At 40.7% G+C, this 25816-nt stretch overlaps 1 pseudogene across 1 annotated transcript in view; it reads left to right on the forward strand.

The window, feature by feature from the left end:
* Positions 1 to 25816, forward strand: part of LOC149242267 (O-fucosyltransferase 13-like) — a 77945-nt pseudogene that overhangs the window by 30988 nt on the left and 21141 nt on the right. The window contains exon 7 of the transcript XR_016246627.1: positions 8760 to 8980. The product of XR_016246627.1 is annotated as an O-fucosyltransferase 13-like (transcript). The remainder of the gene's footprint in view (positions 1 to 8759; positions 8981 to 25816) is intronic.

The following is a 25816-nucleotide window of genomic DNA, read 5'->3' on the forward strand; positions in this document are numbered from 1 at the left end:
TCCATATCCAAATGTCCAAGAATATATAGAGTCCCCATGCCTCATAAAACAATCAAGGATATTCCATCAGAAGATACACAATAGTCATAATAAGGACACGTCAAGTTCAACAAATGACTCATCTTTCTTGAGAGAACTTTTGGTCTCCAAACTTGAAAGGGAACTCAACGTCTTCTTCATTGTAAGCTTATTATGTCAAAAGCGAACTTACTCCATCAAGGTGTGCTCTCTTCAAGTGATAGTTATTGTTTTTATTTCAAATTTTGACTTTTAGGATTGAACACGATAGGTTGCATCCTTTAGTACCCAAATACCCTTAGTCTCAACAATCAATATTAGCAGCAAATGCAATGAATATTTCAGGGTCTTTACTTAACAGTGCAAGGTCCATGACAACAAATAGTATTGATACAAGAGTTTTCAAAACAACTTGCTTCTAAACATATACAAAGCAACATCTTCAAAGAAGGGCACAGGTTCGTTATATTATGCTTCAAATGTTAAACAATTGTGTATAGATCACATATTTCTCTTATGAGCTTTGTCTTGCTTTGAGCCATAATCTGAATTACTTCTTGAATTGGCTTTCATACTTCAGATCAAAGGTGTATCTAATAATATGAGCATGATTGAAGATCACTTGTGAATCTTATTAATGAACTTGCAAGCGAAAATATTCCTTCAACATAAATAGTTATCATAACTGTCTTTCTTCAAAAATTCCTTCATGACTGTTGTAAAGCAATAGGTCAGATCTTTGCGAGAGTCTTATGGTTTGTCTGAGTAGTAGATTTCAATCATTGTTTAGTCTTTTCATGAGACAACTTTGATACAAACTTTTCAACCAAGCTTGTTCATTGACAAAGCTATTTGGTGATCATCTCCTTTAGTTTACATTCCAGGCATCAAACAAACTTCTCATAGCTTTGTTGGCCCTTTTTATAGGTTTGTATTCCAGGTCGCAAACTTGTCATCCCATCATTGTGATGTGCTTTGCATGGAACCCTCATGCAAAAGAGTAATTCAAAGTTCAAACAATGTGCCTTGTATCTTTTGTCAATTTTAGAACAAATCTTAGATAGAGATAATTTCAAACTTCTTTTGGTTACTTCCTGAGATTTCTCAGCCTTAGTTATATAGGCTTAGATTTCCAATACACTCACGATTACATCAACATCTTCCATCACAAGTTCATGCTCCTATTAACATGGCTTCTCCTTGATGATGAGGTGATATCATCAGACAACTAGGGTATGTTCCAAGTTAGGGTTGTAACTTGTCTCCTTGTGAACATGATGAAAAGGTCTTATGAAACATTAGTCAAATTCGTGACTTGATTATACCATAGAAGGAACCCAAAACAAATTATAAGCTGACCTTTTCCATTAACTGAGACATTTCAGATTCTCTAAGGCCATGTCTGAGGCTTCTCAACCTTATATCACTAGTCTTGAGGCCTTTTGTCCCTCTTGCAACAAAACTGAGGCATCCTCGACCTTCTAAAACTTAGACTAAGGTTTGGACCGAGGTCTTCTCCTACGGTCTTCCTTAGTTAGACTTTGACCTAGTTCAATCCTGCACCTAGGGCTTCGTTCCTCACAATTAACCTTGGTCAGAACATACACATTTGCAAACAAAGATTTGGATAAGGGCTTCTTCAAGGTTGCTCCTTTCAAACCATGCTCTAAAACCATGTTGATTTTTCATAGGTCTTCTAGCTGATAATTACTTCTAGTGATTTTTACTTTAAATCCTCTTGAATTCACATTCATCATTAAGCAATTACAAAGAAGATCCCCAATAGTAGAACAAAAATGACATTAGGATCATAAAGAGATTGCCAGACAAGAAACACAAACATTTTGCCCTGGGAAAACCCACATGGGGGAAAATCCCAACAACCTTTTCCTTAGATAAATTTTCAGTTCAACAGGAGATGCATCTAAGTCAAATAAAATGTCAAACTGACTAATGACATATCCCTAGTCACACCTAGTCAAATTGCCCTTTAGACAAGTCAATCTGTTGCCCAAATAATTTGGCTTGGTTTGATCTGCTAGGGCTGAAATTTGACCTACTTCTTTACCCAAGAATTTTAGTCATGTTGCTTTGGTATGCCTAGAGACTTTGCCTTCGATTTGTCCTTACTTCGCCTTAGATTCGTCCAATACTCTACCTTAGATCCATCCTTTTCTCTCTACCTTAGGTGATCCAAATTCATGCCTTTTGGAGGAGGACGAATGGCCTCTATATAGGCATTTCAAGAACCCGAATGGGTGTGTTCCTTCATTGGGGATGACTTCATCTTTTGGAGGGTCGACTTGTCATTTGGAGCCAAAAATTCAAATTTTCTCTTTTGAAACCAACATGAAGAACATGTCTTACATTTTCATTATATATATATATATATATATATATATATATATATATATATTTTAAGGGCTAAGATGACACAAAGAACATGTCTTACATAATTCAAGGGCTAAAATATTATTTATGAAGACCGACCATAGCTACAAAATTCAATAGATCTCAAGGGGGGCATAGGATATAATCCTAGCCATTGATCTCTTAGGAGATTTGGGTAAGGGATTTGGCTTAATGAAATTATAAAATAAGCCTAAGAGAGAGGTGAAAGGCACATGGTGAATGAGAGAGCAAGAGTGAGAGACTCAAAGACTGGAGAGAAGGGAAAGGTCTGCGACGAGGTAATTTTGTGAGAGAAATTCAAGGAGATTGAGATAATGGAGAAGGAGGTTGGGATAATGGAGGAGGCTAAAACTAGTAAGAAGCTAAGTTTTCCAGCCAAGTGTTTGTGCAGAGGAGGAAGGCCGAATTCCTTCATGCCCAAGGGGGTTGTATAGGTGAAGAAAAGGAGGCAAATTTACAAGTAGAAGAGCCAAGTTTTCTACGGTTGAGATTTTTCCAGTGCTGAATTTTCTAGTGGGTCAAATTTCTCTAGAGGCCAAAATTCAAAGGGGGCAAAATCTAGGTTCCATATTGTGCTATATTTTTTTGTATATTCTCTGTGGGTCAAGGCCCTCATTTTCCTAAGTTAATAAAGTGAAGGAGAATTTGTTGGGAAGAACATTATGCTATATCTTGTTTTTGATTTTCTATTTATTTTCCATGCAAATATTTTATTTTTGAAGTTAAGATACCAGTGTATTTATTTCCGACAATTTTTAGAATTTTATTGAGCAAACTAATTTATGGGTATTAAATAATTGTTGAAAAAAATAAATCTGACTTTGTATTAAAAGTTAACATGGTATTAGAGCACTAGAAACTTTGAGGTGAATATCAAATTGTCACAAGGGTTTATAGCAACAAATTATTATTCTTCCACCAGTTATATTTCTGAGGTTTTGAGTATTTGATTTGGAGGTTTGTAAGGATGGTTGCAACAAGGTTAAGGTTTGAGGGAGTTGGAACTATACATTTTCAACTAGAGTTAGGTGAACCCATGTAGGTTACATATGTTCTATATGTTCTAGGGCTACATAAGAACCTTCTTGTAGTCTCAATTAGGGAGTACAAGGGATATGAAGTTCTTTTCCAAGGTGGATAAGTGATTGTCATGCTGAGATCCTCTAGTTTGAGTATAGGACGAGTCATGGGGAGGAGAGAGGGTAACATGTATATGTTGAGGGGTCAACCATTGAGGGCCTTCGTTCATGACAATGACAACTTGTGCGAGCTTTGGCACAGGAGGATCGCACATTTGCATCATAGGGCTTTGCTTATATTATGATAGATTATCAGTGGTCTTCTTGAGTTTAGCGTGGAGCAACAAGGTCTTTGCAAAAGGTGTTCTTTAGGCAAGTATGCCACGACTGCTTTCCCAAGCAGTGATTCTAGGTCCAAAGGGTTGTTGGACCTAGTACATCTAAACGTATGTGGACCTACGTTAGTGGGGTCCTTGAGTGGGTACAAATATTATGTTACCTTTATTGATGATTATTCCTAGAGAACTTGGATCTACTTCATGAAGACCAACGATGAGGCCTTCAACAAGTTTTAGGAGCTTAAAGCTCACATGGAATACTAGATTGGGAGGAAGGTCAAGGTTCTTAGATCGAACAATGAGGGTCATTATACCTCCAATGAGCTCAAGGACTTTTGTAGAGAGGCAAACATCAAGAAAGAGTTGACAATTGCTTACAACCCTCGGAAAAATGGGGTTGCTAAGAGGGAAAATAGGGCCATCATCGAGGCTATTAAAGCTATAATTCATGATTAGGATCTACTCATGTCCTTGTGGGCAGTGGCATGTAATAGAAGAAACTACATTTAGAATAGGAGTCCTCACAAGGTCTTGGGAGACAAGGATTTCGAGGAGGTGTTGAGAGGAGTGAGATTAGAGGTGGGACATTTCTACATTTTTAGGTGTTAATTGTATATCCATGTACCATGAGAAAAGAGAACAAAGTTGAAGCCCTCAAGATAGATGGGCATTTTTATTGGTTACAGTGTGGCTTCCAAGGCATATGAAGTGTATATTCCATCATAGTGGAAGATTGTGGTGAGCAGGGATGTGAGATTTTAGGAGCACAATGCCTTGAGGGAGTCGCATGATATTGTATTAGTGGCACATGATTGGGAGCGAGAGGCTCTGAAGGTTGAGGACAGGCCAACAACATGGACTTAGTTTTGAGATCAAGAGGAGTAGGAGGCACCTTCTAGTTTTGTTAGGAAGAGGCCGAGATGGTTTGAGAAAACTCTTAGGTAGGTTGACGAGAATGTGGAAGATCCTAGGAGGATGTTCAGAGAGAGTAGACCACCACAATTTTTTCCAACTACATGGCACTTATGAGTGACACTAGTGATTTCAAGCCTTACTAACTTTGAGGAGGCAACAAACCACCAGGTTTGGAGGGATGTCATGCTGGAAGAGTATTCTTCCATTGTGAATAAAAATGTATGGGATATTATGCGTAAGCCAATAGCAAAAGCAGTGGTCACTTCAAGATGGATCTTCAAGATCAAGCATGTTATAGATGGTAGCATTGAGAAGTATAAGGCTAGGTTCACGACGAGAAGGTTTTCCCAAGAAGAGGGAGTGGATTATGAAGAGGCTCTCTAGTTGCTAGATACACATCTATCAGGGTTGTTATGTCTATTGCCTTAGAGATGGGTGGAGGATACATTAGATGGATGTGAAGACAACATTTCTTCATGGAATGATTAAGGAGGAAGTGTATATCAAGTAGCCATGGGGTTTTGAGGTGCTTGAGAGAGATTCTCATGTATGCAAGCTACAAAAGGCTTGTATGGTCTCAAGCAAGCACCTAGGGCATGATACTCAAGGATTGATGGGTATCTACTAGGCATGGACTTGTTGATCCCAATTTGTACTCTATACTAGTTGATGATGATCCACTAGTACTTTATGTGATTGATCTCTTTCTTATAGGGGTAGAGAAGCTCATAGAGATGTGTAAGAGGGACCTAGCTGCAGAGTTTGAGATGAAGGACATTGCAATGATGCACTGCCTTTTGGGGTTTGAGTTGTGGCAAGAGATAGGTGAGATCTTCCTTGGACAAGTGAAGTATGTAGTTGAAATCCTAAAGAGATTCAGGATGGTGGATTGTAGGCCTATGTTGACACCCATGATTAGTAACTTGGGGAACCTGAATGCTTCTAAGTTAGAGTTGGTGGATCCCACATTGTACAGGCAACTAGTAGGTTCTTTGATGTATCTGGTCAACACTAGGCCACATATATGTGTTTTTGTGAACACACTAAGCTAATTTATGGAGTCAAGGAGGGTGTATTGGGTGTCAGCAAAGCATGTGTTCAAGTATCTTTGAGGTATAATGGAGTATGGACTTAGGTATGTCAGGAGTGGTGGAGTGCAGTTAGTAGGCGATACATGGATTGGGCTAGAGTGCATTGGACAGGAAGAGCATCTTTGGGTGTAGTTTCAGTTTGGGGTCAGTAGTGATCTCATGGTTCAATTGGAAGCAATTTTTTGTGGCACTTAGTTCAGTAGAGGCAGAGTATATGACAGCTAGCTTGGCGACTTGTGAGGCCATTTGGCTTCGCAAGATGTTGATAGGGTTATTTGGTCTCAAATTGGATCCCATAGTGATTCATTGTCACAATTAGAGCTGCATTAAGCTCTCAGAGAATCTAGTGTTTCATGACAAGTCCAAGCATATAAAGATCATATATCATTTCATCAGAACAATTTAAAAGGGAGCTGTGATGCTCAAGTATATCTTTATAGATGAGCAGGTGGAGAGATTCTCACCAAACCTATAGTGAAGGGCAAATTTGTGTTTTAAGAGATAAGTTGGGGGTGGTGCAAAATACCTTCCTCGCTATGAGAGAGTATTGATGTTTATAGCTCGGATAGGTGCTTCTACATGGGCTAGATGTCAAGCATGCAAAACACGTCAGATTGCCTCTTTAGGTGCTTGCTCACGAGGAGTAAGTGATTATTATGATTTCTTTCCTAAGTTAACTTAGAAAAAGTACATCAATTAATTTAATTGATCAAAGTTGACTATTAAGCCAAGTTTCTAAGGATAAAATTTAATTATTTAAGTGACTTAGATCTAATCTCTACCGTTGATCTCAAGTGAGGCTTAGGATCTAATCCTAGCCATTGATCACTTAGGAGATTAGGGTTAGGGATTTGGCTTAATGAAATTATAAAATAAACCTAAGGAAGAGGTAAAATACTAAAAACACATGGTGATTGAGAGAGCAATTTTCTCAAGGAGTGAGAAACTCAAAGACTAAAGAGAAGGGAAAGGTGTGCAGCTAGGTAATTTTGGGAGATGAATTTAAGGTGGCTAAGGTTGTGGAGGAGGAGGTTGAGATATTGGAGGAGGCCGAAACCAGGAAGAAGCTGTCTTTTCCATCGAAGGGTTTGTGCAGAGGAGGAAGGCTGAATTCCGTAGTGTGCAAGGGGGCCATATAGTTGAAAATAGGAGACCAATTCACAGGTGGAGGAGCTGAGTTTTCCAGGGCCGAGATTTTTCCAATGTGCCAAATTTCTCTAGAGGCTGAAATTCGAAGGGGGCTGAAATCCAGGTTCCATACTGTGTTGTATTTTCTGTGTATCCTCTGTGGGTGAAGGCCCTAATTTTCTTGAGTTAATAAAGTGTAGGAGAATTTGTTGGGCAGAACTTTCCGCTGTTTCTTGTGGCTGATTTTCTATTTATTTCCACTGCAGATATTTTATTTGTGAAGTTAAAATACCAGTGTATTTATTTCCAGCAGCTTTCAGAATTTCATTGAGCAAATAAATTTTTTGAGTATAAATAATTGTTGAAGACAAATAAACCAGACCTGGTATCAAAAGTCAACAATAGATAGTTGGACTTGTGAAAATATTATGGCGTAAAAGGTGTACACATGAAATAAAATAGAGAGGGAAGTTTATGGTGATGTAGTTGGTACTTAAAAGGTTTATTGGATAGATGGAGGGAATGGTTCATTGGCATATAAAGTGAATTGCATCCACATGTATGCCAATGAGGGTATACTACGGTACTACCCAAAGGCTTTTGCCATGGTAATAGGAGTGGATATTCTAGCACAACCCACCATAAACAAATGTCATAATGACAGGAGTCCAAGGGCAATGATCTGGCAAATATATACAATAGGACCTAGGAGCATCTCACAACCATCAATCAAAGCATCATAACCAGAAACTTCTAAATCTGGAAGCTCCATCAACCAAGATATGCCACCATGAAGAAGAACCACAGCATGGCAATCCACTACATAAGCGGCAAGCCACTTCTCATCCCATGCCACCAACGATCTGTCTTTACCAACATCCCAATGTTTTGAAGGCTAGGATCAAAATGCCAGCCTGCAAAAATCTGACTCATGTGACCAAGGATCATATGTACAACCCTCACGCAATATGATGGGTAGCAGGCCCACAGTTATAACTTAGAAGTGACAAGCCTTGCACCTCAATGGGAAGGAATAACTTAGAAAGAAAGTCATTTTGAGTTCTTTTTTGTTAACATTGAGCTGGGAGATGTCAATTGGTAGGATAGATATTCAGTACAATGATCTATGAAGTGGTAAATCCTATGGCGAATAATTAGATAGATAGAGAGTGAAACAAAATTACTCAAGCACCAAAAAAGATAAGTGTTTCTGGCATGACTACAAGCCTCAAGGATTTCTTGTGTGTTTGAAGGGATTTTACTTTCGACATGATCATTGAAATCTTTGCTACTATAACCTAACACTTTTAATTATCACCTTTAACATTATAGATTATTGTTGTGATTTTGTGATGAACCTTGTCTTTGCGTTTGAAAAATTTGCTATATTAATATTTATATGAATCATTCCAGTGATTTCTGTATAGAACTATCTCTATAAACAAGTTGCAGTGGGTTGTGAAATATGTTTTATGCTTTTGGTGCCCTACTATAGATGTATGATTTCTATTTCTAAGGAATACTTATAACCAGGCATAGATCTTATTTTTGGGACTGCACATATTCTACATGTTCATTTTTGTGTCTTCATTATTACTTGGAGCTCAAGCAAATATAGTTTCTCTTCTTTCAATTCTTTATAAAATATTCCATCATCACATCTCCGAACATTGTATAGCATGCCCCATTTTTACAATAGTTGGTTAGTGGTGTTATTATGATTTCCAATTTGCAATACAATCAAAAGGAACACAAATGACATGCAAATGAAATTTGGTGTGGATGGCTAGGAAATGACCTATTACAATTTTTTTATAACGAGATTACTTTATATGCAGTGGTTTTGCAGATATTTTCGATGTAGACTATTTCATTCAGCAGATGAAAGGATTTGTCCATGTTGTGAAAGAATTACCCAAGGACTGGCCTCAAAAAAACCAGTTAGAGTTGATTGTCGTAAAAAGAAAGGTCATTTTGATTATATCGAGTCTGTACTTCCTTCTTTGGTGAAGCATCAATATATCATCATTACCCCTGCAGCGAGTCAAAAGATAGATAGGTAATTAACATTTCTGAGTGCTTTCTAAATTACTCATATCTTCTGGTATGCTTTTCAAGTTGCAGACTATCTTTCTTCACAAACAAGGGACTCTGTAGTGGACCTAAACATAGGTCAATGAGGGTAATTGTATTAGTTAGTTTTAAGACTAGTTAATTAACTTTTAATACATCAATAAACTTTAACGTGATTCATAATGTATGATAGATTCAACATTACAGAGTACATCATTTGGCATCAACAATTCGTGAGTACCTTAGCCATATGGGTACTTTGGTCCAGAGCTTTGTCTCAGCCTTTCCTTATTTTAGAGTTGTATTATATGAGTTTTAGAAAGTTTTCAGAGATCAATATTCCAGGGTGATAGCACATCCTGCGCTATTGTTAGCAAATTCTTCAATTCAAACTTCCAACATTCTACTTTTAGCTATTTTCCCCATGCATCAGATACCCATGGGGGATGGAGAACAGTCAGATGGACACTTTTAGATTTTGGATTTAGTGATTTTTTATAGGTTCTATAATTAGAAACCTGGTCCTTTTCAGCACCAAATGATGGTATATTTCCTATTGGGGAGATAGGTTTATGGTTCGAATTTGGGGTGAATTAGAGATGTTATTTTCCTTGAAATTATTTTAGAAATTTCTATTTTTCAGAGGTAGTCTAAATAAAAGGAAATTATCCAGTATAGATATTAATCCACAGTTGGAATTTTAATTGAATCCAAGACTGATTTTTGGGCCTATTTTTGGCCAATCTATTATTTTAGCAAGTTGATGATATATCAGGTGGGTGATTATCTTTTTTGAGTACCCAGTATGGCATAAAGGATTGGTGCAAACTTTTAGGCCATTCCAAGAACATTTATTTTTCAAGGAGCAGATGCATTTTTGGCACTTGCTAGTTTTGAAGGCTCGTGGTTTAGTGAAGAGTTGGATGTAATAGCCCCAATTTTGATTTTTCAGCTAAGGTCAGCGGGATCCTTGGGGGTGGTGCTAAGCATAGCAAAATTTTGCAATTTGGGCGTTGGAGGCAATTTTGGTATGGGAGACATGAGGACTTAGGAGAATAGGAGAAATTACAATCTTAGTGGAATGTGGGGACCACAAAAAGGAGGCAATTCGACCTCTAGAGGTAACTCGCCCTTGTGGAGAAGGGAGAGAAAGAAAGGGGTGCGAGTTAGTGAAAAATGGGGTCCACCAAGGGAGAGAGGATCAACTTATATAAATAAAGCAAGTAGGCCTCCATTTGGGATCTTTTGACAATTTTACTTTTGAACACAAGTTTTCTTGAGCTGTTTAGCCAAGTCAACCAGTGCTATTTAGCACAAGGGATTTCCAGGCAGAAATTCCAACTCTACCTTCGGTGAACTTCGAGTGTCACCCTAGGAGAGCATTTGGGAGTTGTTCCAGGCATTTGGGGAGCCAATTTGCAGGCTTTCCATCAACAAGGGCGTGGTTTTTCCAGGGACGCAGAAGCCAAGTTCGTGGGGTTGAGGGAGCTGGTGTAGAGGGGTTGTTTGCTTGGAGTTTTTGCAATGAATTTGCCACGAGTAGAGGGGATTTTCCTTGGGTGATTTGCATGGCTGAGGAGGGGTTTACTGGCAACTAAGAGTTTGGGGAGCATTTGGAACTGGGAATCATTGGTGATTGGGAGGAGAAATAAGTTGGAGTTAGGGAGGACTTCATTGAGGGAGATTTGGTCACTTTGGTAACAATTCCACTCCTATAGCTTCTCTGTCAGATTGGTGGGACCAACACGCAGTTTTGGGGGTCACTGGTGACTTGTGGATCTAGCCCAAACCCCTTTCTGGGTTTTTGTGGGTTTGGTGAGACAAGGCTAGGATTAATTTTGCAGAATTTTCTGAGCACTCCTAAGGGAAGAATTGCTAGTTCAACAGCAAAAAATGTTGGAGGGCGCAGTTCACTTTAGGTCCATTTCCACCACTTGGGTTCATGAGATATTTTTGAGTTTTGCTGGATATCTAGTGAGGAGGCCTTCCATAGAATTTCAGCTCATTCTGTGCACTCTTCAGTGCAAGTATTCCACTTCCATTCAGCAGCCAACAACAACATTTTATGGGTAGGGCGCAGTTTTTGGTGGAGAACCTCTCTGGCACTTGAGCATTGTACTCTCACTTGGGTTTTGTGTAGCTTGCAGTAGCAAGCCCAAGTTCTGTCTTTCTTAACATCTGATGTGCTTAGTTCTCCACATTAATAAAATGGCTCAGTTGTTTGGCGCATTTTCTTGTGTATTTTGATGTGTATGCCTGGAATTTGTTTATTGTTGTTATTTCCTTGTTTATGTCTTTGTTTATTGTTGTAAATTTCAATTTGGAATATTACAATGGTATTAGAGCATGATCTTGGCCAGCAGTGGGGAAGCTAGCAAGATCATGATAGTATTGGGCATGCATGCACATTAATTGGTGGAAGTATGGACATCCTAATGACACAAGAAAGATGGAGTACACAGAGGATCTAGGAAGAAGTCCACAAAAATAATGAGAAATTAATAGAATTAAAAAGAATGTAGGCCCAATTTTGTAGCAGTAAGGGGATAAACCAGGACCATCTTCATCCTTCAGGCAAAGACACCAGAGGTGCACATGACATGGGGGTGAAGCCATTTACACCATGTGGGGCAAGTTGACAAAATCAGGGCACTATACTTCATCAAAAGGAGTGGACAAGACAGGGACAGTTAGAGGGTGAGACTAGGAGGTGCTTTTGTTGGTGGAGACTTGGATTTAGATATTAGGAGCCCGAGGAGGAGGTTGAGCATGAGGCTGAGGGCATGCGAGAGTGTGAGGAGCATTTCGATGTACCCAATGTGACATAGGAGTCACCCTTATTGGAGGTCCCTTTGCTAGCTCCAGTTGACACCCTAGTGGAGAGAGTAGAACATACACTCAGAGGGCCATTTGTTGACGAGGTACCACCCATGGATGAGGTGTCGTTTGTTGTTGAGGGATCCATTGATGAGGTGTCTAGGGTCGTGTTCGAGTTTTCAGGTGATAGCGTCCCACAACAGAGTGGTGAGGTTCCAAGATGCATATCCATCGCTGATGGGGTACCAAGGGACATGTCCAGTGACGAAGTGCCAACAGGCATAGGGTTATATAAAGTTGTGACAGAGTTTCCAGAGAATAGCCACCTACAACAGAATGGTGAGGATGTTATGCATGATGAGCTATCTATGGAGGGGCAATTAGTGGCTCATGTTGAGCCCATGGCAGAGGAGTATGAACAACCACCCTTAAGTCAGCTGTCGATGAAGAGCAAACAGGTGCATCGATGACCAACAGACCTGTCATACTTTCAGACGATAACCCTCTTTAGGCATACATCGATGGGGCTTGCAACATTGTTGGGTTGCTTCTGCACATTGGTGAGAGAGAGGTTGTGTTATCTAGGTAGATTATATGTGTTGACCAAACTTGCAAGATGACGAGGACATGAGTTGTGTAGGAAGCAGCATTCGCAGGATGGAGAGCTTGTTCCATGTACAAGTGTTCGTGCATTTGATCCCTTTCTTGGGGTTGGATGGCGAGAGATATTGATTTTGTATCCAGTGGAGCCAGCTAGGTGCTCAGATATATCCATTGCCAGGAGCATAGTCCAACAGGGGCCGTGGGTTGCCAATGGAGCTCGAGGGCTAAACGATTGTTGGGATCCAGGAGGGATTCCCCGTTGTAGTGTGGGCTTGGTTAATGGTGGTATTAGTATTGCGATGGATCCGGTGATCGAGTGCCCACACACTTTTAGATCTCCATCAACACTAGGGATGGGTTGGATTGATAGGAGAGCAGGCAGACTCCGCGGGTTGTCCTGGCATGTGGGGCATGCATGGGACTTTAGGACGATCAACATACTCTAGCAAGAGTTTGTCGGAGGAGGTGACATAAAAAAACCACCAAACATTGCCTTGTTTTGGGCTAGGTACTTTCCACAGTTAATTGGGACATTGTGTCAACAAGAAATCAGGAGAAACATAGTGGTGGCATAGCCATTGGTACATAGGGAGATTCACCTCTTGGGTCTCTTTGAGGGACTTTGGAGGGGAGATCCATGTATCAAAGGGTACACTGATGTGATCGTGGAGGTGGTGATGCTGGCAGGGTGCCGGTCGACGCATACTGTCTCAGCTTTAGGCCATGACATCTAGTGGTGTGTAGGAGCATACCGTGTTGAGCAGTGGTTTGCAAGTGGGCATGGATATGCATGGTGGTGTGTCGTAGTGTGCTGGTTGGCGTTGTGGAGGAGGTAGAGTGACTCACATCGCATTGAGTACACATGGGGAGTGTCGGGTTACGGGTACAGTGACACATGCAAGATATGAGATGGTACAAGATGGTACAACAGTAGCAGGGGGTATCTAGTGGTGTACAAGGATAGGCCACAATGTACAGTGGCATGCTGAGGTGTTAAATTTGGACAACTAGGTCCAAACTCCATGTTCTGATGCTCAGATTAAGAGGCTAATATTTTTGTTGGATTCCTCTTTCTGAGAGGTGTAAAATCCATATAAAAATAGTCTTAATCCAATGAGCAGAACTTATATTTTGAATTTATTATTCTTAATAAATTATATGTGCAAAGGTCAGCCAGTTTTGTAATGTAGGCTCACATGCCCAACAGATGTGTCACACACCCTCATTGATGGATATATATATATATAGGAAAAGTTGGAGAGAATTTGATCACAACACAACTCACATCTTCCTCTCTCATCCTTAAAAGTACGAGCTACCTGGAGGACGAATTTCAGCCACACGTGGGAAGGACGAAGAGGATTTTTCTGCTGCTAGGGTTTCGCTGAAGTTTGACCAGCGTTGACTTTGGTCAACGCTTGGTCCAAACAAGCTGAAAACTTGTGGGAGGTTCGATTTTTGAAGGCCATACTACCTGGCACAAAAATCGAGGTCAAAGGGTTGACCGTTTTGCTGCTGCGTTGACTTTTCAGGACAGCGTTGACTTTTGTAGAACTGACTTGGGTTGACTCATCTACTGGTTGGAGGGTTGTTGTGACACATGCTGGGCTGGCTGACCAAAGGAGACTTTGCTGGTTGAAGCATCCTGTTGACCGCCGAAACAAACACATACATTTTTCTTGTTTCTGATTTGTCTTCTGTAAGATCTGCTTATATGTTCTATCTGCATTTTGCTTATCTACTTGTATGATTGCTGTGAGAAAAGTGAAATTGCTCTTAGCATAGAACATCTACAAAACTTTACATGGTATCAGAGCTGAGGTGAAGACAAACTCTATCTATAGCAATCATCATCGAAGGAAATGGATTCCTCTAAGCTTGAATTCAGGGAGAATGACAAGCTGACTGGAAGTGATGACTTCCATGCCTGGAAGATGTTATTAGATCTCAAATTAGAAGATCATGATCTCCTAGATCATGTGACAGGGAAGATTCAAGAACCTCCATCAAATGCCTCTGCTGCTGTTAAACACAAATATAAGAAGGGAGAAATCAGAGCAAAACTGTTGATCAGGGAATCCATAAATAAGAGTCTGGTTGCCTACATAGCTGAACTAGGCACATCCAAGGAGATGTATGACAAGCTGATACTTATGTTCCGAGTAAACAATGTGAACCAAGTGCTATTCCTCAAGAACAAGTTAAAGAATATGAAGAAGGGCCGAGACGAGTCTATTCAAACTTTCTTTATGAAGTTGACCGAAACCAGGAACAATCTGCTAGCTATTGGGGAGACAATAGCTGATCGTGAGATGGTTCTCACCGCACTTGGAGGACTTCCATATGAATGGCAAGTATTCACAACTACCATTCTCAACAATAATACCATCCCTAACTTTGATGAGCTTCTGTCTAGACGTATGCAAGAAGAAACAAGGATGAAGGAATTTGATAATGAAAGAAATGCTGCCTATGTTGCTCATTCCCGAAAGAAGAACTCTGGTGGTTCCAAGGACAAAGGAAGGACTAAGACTCAAAAGAAGAAGGGAAAATGTTTCACCTGCCATAGGACTGGACACTATGCTAGAGAATGCCCCTTCCAGAAGAATTCTCCCGATAGTGACGACAAACAACAACAACCGAAGGAATGGGAATCAAAGAAATGACAAATCCAAAGGAAAGAGGAAGGCTCACTTTGAAGGAAACCATCCACCTTCTAAAAGGACCAGAAATACCAGGTATGAGGAGTCTAATGTTGTTGATAAAAGAAATGAGTATATTCTAATATCTTCTCTCTCAGCTGCATCTCCGCCCGACACTATGGATGTCTGGCTAATCGATAGTGGTGCCTCAAGACACATCACCGGATTCAAGGAAGCACTTTCTGACATGGTTGAAAGGGATACTAATCTAGAAATTACCCTTGGGGATAATGCCACTTATCCTGTGAAAGGGACCGAGACTGTGACCCTCCACTTGTCTCAAGGACAAGTCCTCCATCTACAAGATGTACTCTATGTACCCAAATTGAAGAAGAACCTTGTGTCTGTATCTGCCATGGAAGACAAAGGATTCAATGTAACTTTCTCTGATGGAAAGGTACTCATGTGGAAGAAGAGCTTCAAGGAAGCTATCTCAATTGGTTTTAGAGTTGGTACACTCTACCAGGTTGGAGGGAGTCCGTTGGGAGCTATGACTTGTGATACTATCCGTCAAACCGAACTATGGCACCGAAGATTTGGACACCTTCATTACAAGGCTCTTCCCGAAGCAAGGAAGGTGGTGACTGGGATGCCTGATTTTGGAAATAATCATAAAGGTGTATGTAAGGGCTGTGCTGAAGGAAAACATACAAGGGGACCTTTCCCCTCAAGTGTCACAAAGACATCTGAGATATTGCAACTGGTCCATTCTGATCTTTCTGGTATGTTGCCTGTAACATCCCTGGGGGGATGTTCTTACTATATGACATTTACTGATGACTTCTCTCACAAAACCTGGATATACTTCTTGAAGAAGAAGGATGAGGCTTTCATGTGGTTCCGTACCTTCAAAGCCTTGGTGGAAAATATGACTGGAAAGAAGATCAAGATTTTGAGGACTGACAATGGCACTGAATATGAGTCAAATGAGTTCAAAGACTTTTGCAGAGAAGCTGGCATTAAGAGGGAGACTACCACTGCATATACTCCTGAGCAGAATGGTGTTGCTGAACGCAAGAATAGGACTATTGTGGAAGCTGCCCGTACCATGCTATGTGACCAGGGTCTTCCAAAGTTTCTGTGGGGAGAAGCTGCAAATACTGCTGTGTACATTCAAAACCGATGCCCTCATTCCGCTTTGGACTCCAAAACTCCCGAAGAGGTTTTCTCTGGTAAGAAACCTGATGTCTCACATTTTAGAATTTTTGGATGTCCTGTCTATTTTCATGTGCCGAAAGAAAAGAGAAGTAAGCTGGATGCTACTGGGAAGAAAGGAATGTTTGTGGGCTACAGTGAGACTTCTAAGGCATATAGAGTCTATGTACCTGGTCAAAGGGAAGTAGAGATAAGCCATGATGTCACTTTTGACGAAGATGCTTCCCTAAAGAAAGTAGTAGATCTTCCTAGATCTGAAGAAAACCATGAAGAAAGACCTGGAAATCTGGAAGAACCCCAGGATGAGACTATGCCTGATGTTGAAGAGCCAATGGACCCTATTGATCCTTCCCCTTCTCTAGGAAAGAGGCCATCATGGCTCAGGGACACCCTCGAAGATGCTGAGGGTCATGTTGCCCCAAGGGGAACATTCCGAGAAAGCAAGAAGCCGTGTAGATACCAAGGGTATCTAGCTGCCATGAGTACTATTATACAATCTGAACCTGGATCTTTTGAAGAAGCCATCAAGCATCAAGTCTGGAAGGATGCTATGCATGAAGAATATGAGGCTATTATGAAGAATGATGTCTGGGATGTGGTCCCGAGACCGAAGGACAAATCTGTTGTCACCGCTAAATGGCTCTACAAGATTAAACATGGATCTGATGGGAGTGCTGAAAAGTTTAAGGCAAGATTTGTTGCCCGTGGCTTCTCTCAAAAGGAAGGAATTGACTATGACGATATATTTGCACCTGTGGCTCGATATACCACCATCCGATCCATCATAGCCCTTGCTGCTACGCAAGGATGGAGTCTTCATCAGATGGATGTCAAGACTGCTTTTCTGCATGGTGCAATAAAGGAAGAGGTGTATGTAGAACAACCTCTGGGATTTGAAGTTCAAGATCGAGACACTTATGTCTGCAGGTTGAAGAAAGCCCTCTATGGGTTAAAGCAAGCACCCAGAGCTTGGTATGAGAGGATGGATAGTTACTTGATGAAGCTGGGCTTCACTCGAAGCAATGCTGATCCAAACCTTTACTTTAAGGTTGAGGAAGGAAAGCCTCTCATTCTAGTGCTGTATGTGGACGACCTCTTCCTGACAGGTGATGACCCTCTCATTCATCAATGTAAGAGGGAGCTTGCTGCTGAGTTCGAGATGAAAGACCTAGGACTGATGCACTATTTCCTAGGCCTGGAGGTCTGGCAGAGACCTGGAGAGATTTTCCTTTCTCAAGGAAAGTATATTGTGAAGCTTCTGGAAAGATTTGGGATGGTGGACTGTAAGTCCGTGTCGACACCAATGGAACTCAACTTTAAGAAGTTGAGTGGCAGCGCTGCAGGGCCTATCTTGGCCAATCCTACTGAGTATCGTCAACTCATAGGAGCTTTGATGTTCTTAGTGAACACCCGTCCGGACATATGTTTTGCAGTGAATACTTTGAGTCAACAGATGGTTGAGCCTCATCATTTTCACTGGGTTGGTGCCAAGAATCTTTTGAGATATCTTCGGGGCACGATAAACCATGGGCTGAGATACACTGCCGGGAGTGTGATACTCCGGGGATATACTGATGCCGATTGGGCTGGCAGTGTGGTGGATCGTAAGAGCACATCTGGATGCTGTTTCAATCTTGGTTCTGCTTCGATCTCATGGATGAGCAGGAAGCAGAAGTCGGTGGCTTTGAGCACCGTGGAGGCCGAATACATCGCTGCTAGTATGGCCTGTTGTGAAGCAGTTTGGTTGAGGAAGCTCTTTAGTGAGCTGTTCCAACATGTGCTAGATACCACTGTAATACTCTGTGATAATCAGAGTGGGATTCGTATGACTGAGAATCTTGTGTTCCACGACCGATCCAAGCATATTGATATCAGGTACCACTTTATCCGGGATATGGTACAGCGAGGCGCCGTAAGGCTCGATCATATAGGAACTGATGAGCAGGTCGCGGATATTCTCACTAAGCCCCTGGGGAAGGTCAAGTTCCTAACCTTCCGTGAGAGTCTTGGTGTCGTGGAAAGACCCTATGATGTGGGTCCTGTTGGACGATGAGCTCTGGGAGCTCTGGGGGGCTTTGGGGATAGCTTCTCGGAGCTATAAGCACTCATAATGCTTCTGCCCCACCCTTGTGATTATTGAGCTGGTTCGCCACTCATTTAATCTGTGCCCCGTATGCATCCTACCCATTGAGTTCAGGGCTCATGGGAAGTACCTCTCATTTGGCCAATGAGGTGTGGAAAAGCTAGAGACTATTAGCAAAGACTGATGGACGCATCAGAAATTGCCGTACTCTCTATCTAGGATGGCATGGTCCAACCACTTGATCTGGGATCAAGATTTGTGAGGTCTGGGACCTCTGGACTGATTATGTCAGTCGGGGAATGATGTCTTTGTGACTGACCCACTTCTGTTCTGAAATAAAGAAGCCAGGAAAGCAAGTTTCGGCGGGATGACTCACGATGTTAATTGCACTAATAGATGGAGTTCTCCCTAGTTGAGAGGGAGTGTTAAATTTGGACAACTAGGTCCAAACTCCATGTTCTGATGCTCAGATTAAGAGGCTAATATTTTTGTTGGATTCCTCTTTCTGAGAGGTGTAAAATCCATATAAAAATAGTCTTAATCCAATGAGCAGAACTTATATTTTGAATTTATTATTCTTAATAAATTATATGTGCAAAGGTCAGCCAGTTTTGTAATGTAGGCTCACATGCCCAACAGATGTGTCACACACCCTCATTGATGGATATATATAGATAGGAAAAGTTGGAGAGAATTTGATCACAACACAACTCACATCTTCCTCTCTCATCCTTAAAAGTACGAGCTACCTGGAGGACGAATTTCAGCCACACGTGGGAAGGACGAAGAGGATTTTTCTGCTGCTAGGGTTTCTACTGCTAGGGTTTCGCAGAAGTTTGACCAGCGTTGACTTTGGTCAACGCTTGGTCCAAACAAGCTGAAAACTTGTGGGAGGTTCGATTTTTGAAGGCCATACTACCTGGCACAAAAATCGAGGTCAAAGGGTTGACCGTTTTGCTGCTGCATTGACTTTTAGCTTGCTGCCCCTGCGTTGACTTTTCAGGACAACATTGACTTTTGTAGAACTGACTTGGGTTGACTCATCTACTGGTTGGAGGGTTGTTGTGACACATACTGGGCTGGCTGACCAAAGGAGACTTTGCTGGTTGAAGCATCCTGTTGACCGCCGAAACAAACACATACATTTTTCTTGTTTCTGATTTGTCTTCTGTAAGATCTGCTTATATGTTCTATCTGCATTTTGCTTATCTACTTGTATGATTGCTGTGAGAAAAGTGAAATTGCTCTTAGCATAGAACATCTACAAAACTTTACATGAGGAGTACATGTATACACGGTGGTATGCAGGGGCGTGTGGTGCTGCATGACAAGGTCTTGGAGTGTTTCCTCCAAGGAGACTTATGGACTGGGACACCAGGCATACCTTTGGGTGTAGTTGACCCAGGATCGGTGAGGACACATATGAGCGACATTTGATGGTATCCTTGGGGACTCACATGCATGTTCCTCTTCTACATCGCTTGCAGGCACAAATGATCTGGGCATTGTCCTTTGACACTTGGGCACGAGCAACAGGGTACAAGGAGCTTACCTGAGATATTTGGATGGGACTCAGTGCACCAGGTGAGAGTCTTCTCAGTGGTGGCATTGGGGCAAGGCATGAGCTGACAGGTACAGGTTTGGGTAGTGCGTGGTTTGCTGTAGTGGTAGCATATGTTCCACCCTTGAGTTCACACTTAAGGGGATGCATGACACATTTTGGGCAAGGCACTCCTAGGTATCACAGGAGCATATGTAGCAGGTGGTACAACAAGAGTAGGTCAGTTTTGCATGCACTAGATTGATTCATGATGTGTGGAGTCAACATATCGCTTGCATGCAGGGAGCAGAGATGTGGGGCAGGTGGATTTCAGTAGTCGTCAAGACTATGCCACAACATATTTGGTTATGGGATCTAGGGATTCAGTTGGCCGATAGGCCACTCCGTTTTGTAAGGAGCAAGACCATAGCAAAGGGTGATAGAGCTCCCTTGGGGTTGACACATGGGGGATCACTAAGGTGTCCATTGTATGGTGAGACAAGTTTTTCTAGTTGCAGCTTAGGATCAGGATTAATAATGGATGGGTAGATATTGATATCATAGAGACACCTGGGTAGGATGAGCTTGGCCTTCGTTGTTATTTTGCCACCAGGTTTCAGGGGAGGAGGATATAGTGTGCGCATGATGGGTAGCATGTTAGAGTCAGAGTGGCGCAACGACAACATGGTGGCCCCCTTATGAGATTGGCATGGGACCCACGCATCACAGTACTTGACAACTCAACGACCTTTAGGGATGAGCTAGCTACTATAGAGGGAGGTCACTCAGATCTTCCATTGGGCTTTAGTGACTTGCTGATGGCATGGGGGACTTCATCAGGATGGCAGGTTAGACAATAGGAGGATATCTGGGAAAGCTCATGCAAGAGAGACTTCATCCCCACAGGGATTGGGTTGTACCTTCAGGAGTTTACTCTTTGAGTGCATGAGGTGGACTACTTGGTAGGGCAGGTTCATGGGGAGTTGGATTGAGTCCTACATTATCATGATGCACTACTTATTAATAATATGCAAAGGGCTTCTGGTATCTATACCTGTTTGGACAATGAGTGGAGCAAGGGGTGCTTCACATTGATTAGGATGGTTTGGGATCTTGGTATTGAGGGATTCCTTTATGATAGAATAGCATGGGGTAGGGATGAATTAGTGGCACATTTGGGACCTCGATATTGTTTGCAGTGCTCGTTTGGGCTAGCAGATAGTGGGGGCGCTTGTTCGGGCATTGCTTGAGGACAAGCAATTTTTGGTGCGGAGGACTGTAATATCCCCACTTTTGATTTTTCATATGAGGAGGTCAGCGAGATAGACTAACTTCTTGTTGGGGAGAGATTTTGTCAACACATCAACGACTTGTTTATATATTGGAATATATTGTAGCTTTGATCCCATCTTGTACTAAACTCCTAATATAGTGATATTTATTATTAATATGCTTAGTTCTGGTATGGAATACGAGGTCTTCAGACATTTTGATGTTGCTTTGGTTATCACAATTCATAACTATGGGATCCAAGGTTCCTCCAAACAAATTTGGCAGAAGCTTCCTAAGCCAAACCACTTATTTTCCAACTTCACAAGCATCAACATAATCAACCTTAGCACTACTCAAAGCAACCGAATCTTGTTTACGACTCATCCAAGAAATCATTGCAGATCCCAGACTAAAACAACCACTTGTAATGTTTCAGATTCCCTTTCAATCATACTTTAGACAATGATGAATAGTCCCACAAAAATACCTCAAAATATGCTTGGTAGCCATCCAATGATCATGACGAGGCTCCATCTGAAATTGACTTAGAACATTCATTGCAAAACATATATAGGGTCTAGTATTTACCAAATACATCAACGAGCCAATCAACTGATGATAACATGTGGGATCAATGAGACTAGAATCTGAACTTCTCAATTTCCATAAGTTGGTGATCGTTAGAGTTGTCATAGGCCTGGAATCCATCATACCAAATTTTTGTAGAATCTTGATGATATACTTTCTTTAACCAAGATATATTTCTCCAAGTTTCTGCCAAACTTCCAAGCCCAAATAATAATGCATAAGTCCTACATCATTCATTTCAAATTTTGCTGCCAACATATTCATACATTCTTGAGTTGTATGCTCCACACCTGTAAGAAGTAAATCATCCACATTTAATAGAATAATCACTGGTTCATTCTTTACTACTTTGATGTAGAGATTTGGGTCTGCATTGCTTTTAACAATCCAATTCTTAAGAGATATGCATCCATTCTAGCACACCAAGCTCTAGGTGCTTGTTTCAATTCATATAGAGTTTTCTTCAACCTGCAAACTTGAGATTCCTTGCTATCTATTTCGAAACCTTTTGGGTGTTCAATGTACACTTCTTCATCTATGGTTCCATTCGAAAAGGTTGTTTTGACATCCATTTGATGGATGTTCCATCCCATAGTAGCTGCTAAAGAAATCAAGGATCTAATGATATTGTACTTGGCTGTAGGAGAAAATGTTTCTTCATAATCCAATCCTTCCCTTTGAGAGAAACGCCTTGCTTCAAATCTTGCTTTGTCTTTATCTATGCTCCCATCGACAACATGTTGGATTTTGTAGTTCCATTTAGAGGTGACAATAGATTTGTCACTAGGTCTAGGAACAATTTCCCAAACCCCATTTTTCATGATTGATTGATATTCTTCTTGCATGGCTCTTTTCCATTCATCATGATTAGCGGCATGTTCGAATGTGGTTGGTTCTGCTTCAATTAATTTTGTCATATATGTTGCATATTTGGAGTACCTATTTGGTCTTTTGCTTTCTCTGAAAGTACCTTTTGTTGCTCCATGTCCTTCGACATCTTCAAGTGTAGCTTTTAACCAATTTGGCCTCTTCTTTGCTTCGGGAATGATTGTAGGTTGAATGGGTTCACTTGGTCCTTCTTCTTGATTTGTAGGTGCATTGTCATGTTGTTGTTCTTCTTCAAAGAGTGGGATATCTTCTTCATCAGATTCAACAGGAATATCTTTGGACTTCTTGTATGCAAAGTTTTCATCAAATATGACATCTCTGCTAACTTCAATTCTACGATCTTCTTTTATGTAGATTCTATAAGCCTTTGATGAAAGGCTATATCCAACAAAGATACCCTTTAAACTAGTAGAGTCCAACTTCTTTCTTTTATCCTTAGGAATGTGAATGTAGGCAGGGCATCCAAAGATACGAAGATGATCTACATATGGCTTCTTCCCTGAGAATGCTTCTTCTGGTGTCATATTTTCAAGAATTCTATGAGGACTTCTATTTTGTATGTATACTACTGTCATTGCTACTTCTCCCCATAAGAATTTTGGAAGGTCTTAATTAAATATCAAGGTTCTAATGCATTCTTCAATGGTCCTATTTTTTCTTTTTGCTACTCCATTTTGTTCAGGATTATAGGGAACAATGAGCTCCCTCTTAATACATGCCTCCTTGCAAAAGGCTATGAGTTTCTTAGATGTATATTCACCACAATTGTTGGATTAAAGAGACATTATCTTCCTTTCTGTTAATTTTTCCACTTCTGATTTAAAATCTTTAAACTTTTCAAAGACTTTGTCCTTTGTTTTGAGAAGATAGATCCAAGTCTTCCTAGAGTGATCATCAATGAAGGTCACATAATATAGATGGCCTCTAAGAGATTTATTTGCCATTGGTTCACATACATCGGAATGAATGAGGTCTAACACTTCTTTAGACCTTGTGTCACTGCTTGTAAATGGTTTTCTTGTATTCTTCCCTAAAGCACATCCCTTACATACTCCTTCATGATCCTCCTTCAAGATGGGGATACCTTTTACCATTTGACTTGTGGGCAATATTTTATAATGAAGGTGCCCATATCTTCTATGCCAAAGCTCAGAGGGACTAGTATCCATGTGAACAAGAGCTTGAGGAGAATGTGTTAAAAGTCTATATAACCTTCCTTCACAAATCCCAATAACCCTTTCTTTTTCAATACTAGAGTCCCTTCCCCAAGCAAGAACTTTTCCATCTACAAAGGCAATCCTGTCTCCTTTATCTTCTAGACAAGAAATAGAAACTAAATTCTTTTTCAAACCTGGAAAACAGAGGATGTCATTGGGATGAAGCTTTCCACCATCTTCCCTAAAGCACATCCCTTACATACTCCTTCATGATCCTCCTTCAAGATGGGGATACCTTTTACCATTTGACTTGTGGGCAATATTTTATAATGAAGGTGCCCATATCTTCTATGCCAAAGCTCAGAGGGACTAATATCCATGTGAACAAGAGCTTGAGGAGAATGTGTTAAAAGTCTATATAACCTTCCTTCACAAATCCCAATAACCCTTTCTTTTTCAATACTAGAGTCCCTTCCCCAAGCAAGAACTTTTCCATCTACAAAGGCAATCCTGTCTCCTTTATCTTCTAGACAAGAAATAGAAAATAAATTCTTTTTCAAACCTGGAAAACAGAGGATGTCATTGGGATGAAGCTTTCCACCATCTTCTAGTTTCAATGAGGTAGATCCAAGACCTTTAATTGCATAGCTATTGTTATCTCTAAGCTCCACTGAATGAGATGATGTTCCTTTTGATAAAGTTTATAGTTGTCCACTTTCTCCTATCATATGGGTTGAGGCTCCACTATCAATGATCCATGCATTGTCATCTTTAAATGTACCTGTAAGTGCTGCTATGAATCCTCCAATTTTGATTCTTCTAGATAGATTGTAGATGATCTTGACTCCTGCAACTTTCAAGAGACCTTTAAGGGTTTTGAGTCTCATCTTCAAATAACTTGCCATTGACGAGAGAGATCCTTCTTTCAAGAGTGCTTTCCTTCCTTCAAATGATAGCCAACAAAGTGATCTTCAAAAAGTCCTTCCTTCACCTTAGCTCTGATACCATGTTGAAAAATCAATGCATGTAGTTATTAGGGTTTTGATTCCTCTTTTCTTGATAATTACTTGTGACGTTTGTTGGCTTCTTTTATTTCTTTATTATGTTATCTTTCATCAAGCAATTACCAAATCAAAAGTTTATGAAGATCACAAGAACAAGAGACACAAGATGTAGGCACTCAGCCAAGGCAAAACCCCTCTTCAAGGGGAAAACCTAGTCAACTCTTCTTCAATAATAGAATCAAGTCAAAGTGAGACAATCTAAGACCTTTTGACCAAGACAAAGACTTCCTCCAATCACCAAGTCAACCCTCCTTCCAAGTAGACAAACTCTACCTCAGTCAACAATAGTCAACTCCTTCAAAACTGCTTCAATCTGGAATTTCTGCCCCCCTGCAACTCATACTTTCGGACCTACAATCACTACAAAAATTTCGGCCACTGCAACTTGCCCAGAAAGCCTAGAAAAACTCGCATGTGTGAGAGAGAGATGCCCAAAAACTTCAATTTTGATCTTCCTTTGATTTGTCCTTTCTCCTTGACTTCACACTCTTTTTCTTCTTCCTTCACTTGCAGATCGAACTTGTTGAGGATGGATGCCAAATGGGTCAAGCTCTTCTTCTATTTATACTGCTTCCACAGGGTCGAATAGCCCCAATCTGGGCCAACTTCATCAAGGTAAGGCCGACTTGGTGAGGAGGTGACAAATAACTGTTTTGACTCAAAAAATAATTTTCTTTTCATGATACAAAAGTCCTGGAAGGGTCTAATAAATGTGACAATGACTCTTATGACTCGAGAAACCCTAGAAGCCTACAATGGAGGCTTTGACCTAATAAATAAATAAAATGAGCATGAAACCCATGCTTCAAAAATAATTTTTCTTTTGCAATTTTACAATAAATACATAATGATAAAGTACAACAATTATGAAGACCGACCATAGTTACATTTTTCAACAAGGATATGGGTGGATGGAGTAATCAAGGTTGGCATCAAGGGAGCAACACTTTGAT

Source organism: Pinus tabuliformis, chromosome 8, assembly GCF_031772625.1.
Source record: "Pinus tabuliformis cultivar Carrire ecotype Pingquan chromosome 8, CPIR1, whole genome shotgun sequence".
In the NCBI taxonomy this organism is placed as follows: Eukaryota; Viridiplantae; Streptophyta; class Pinopsida; order Pinales; family Pinaceae; genus Pinus; species Pinus tabuliformis.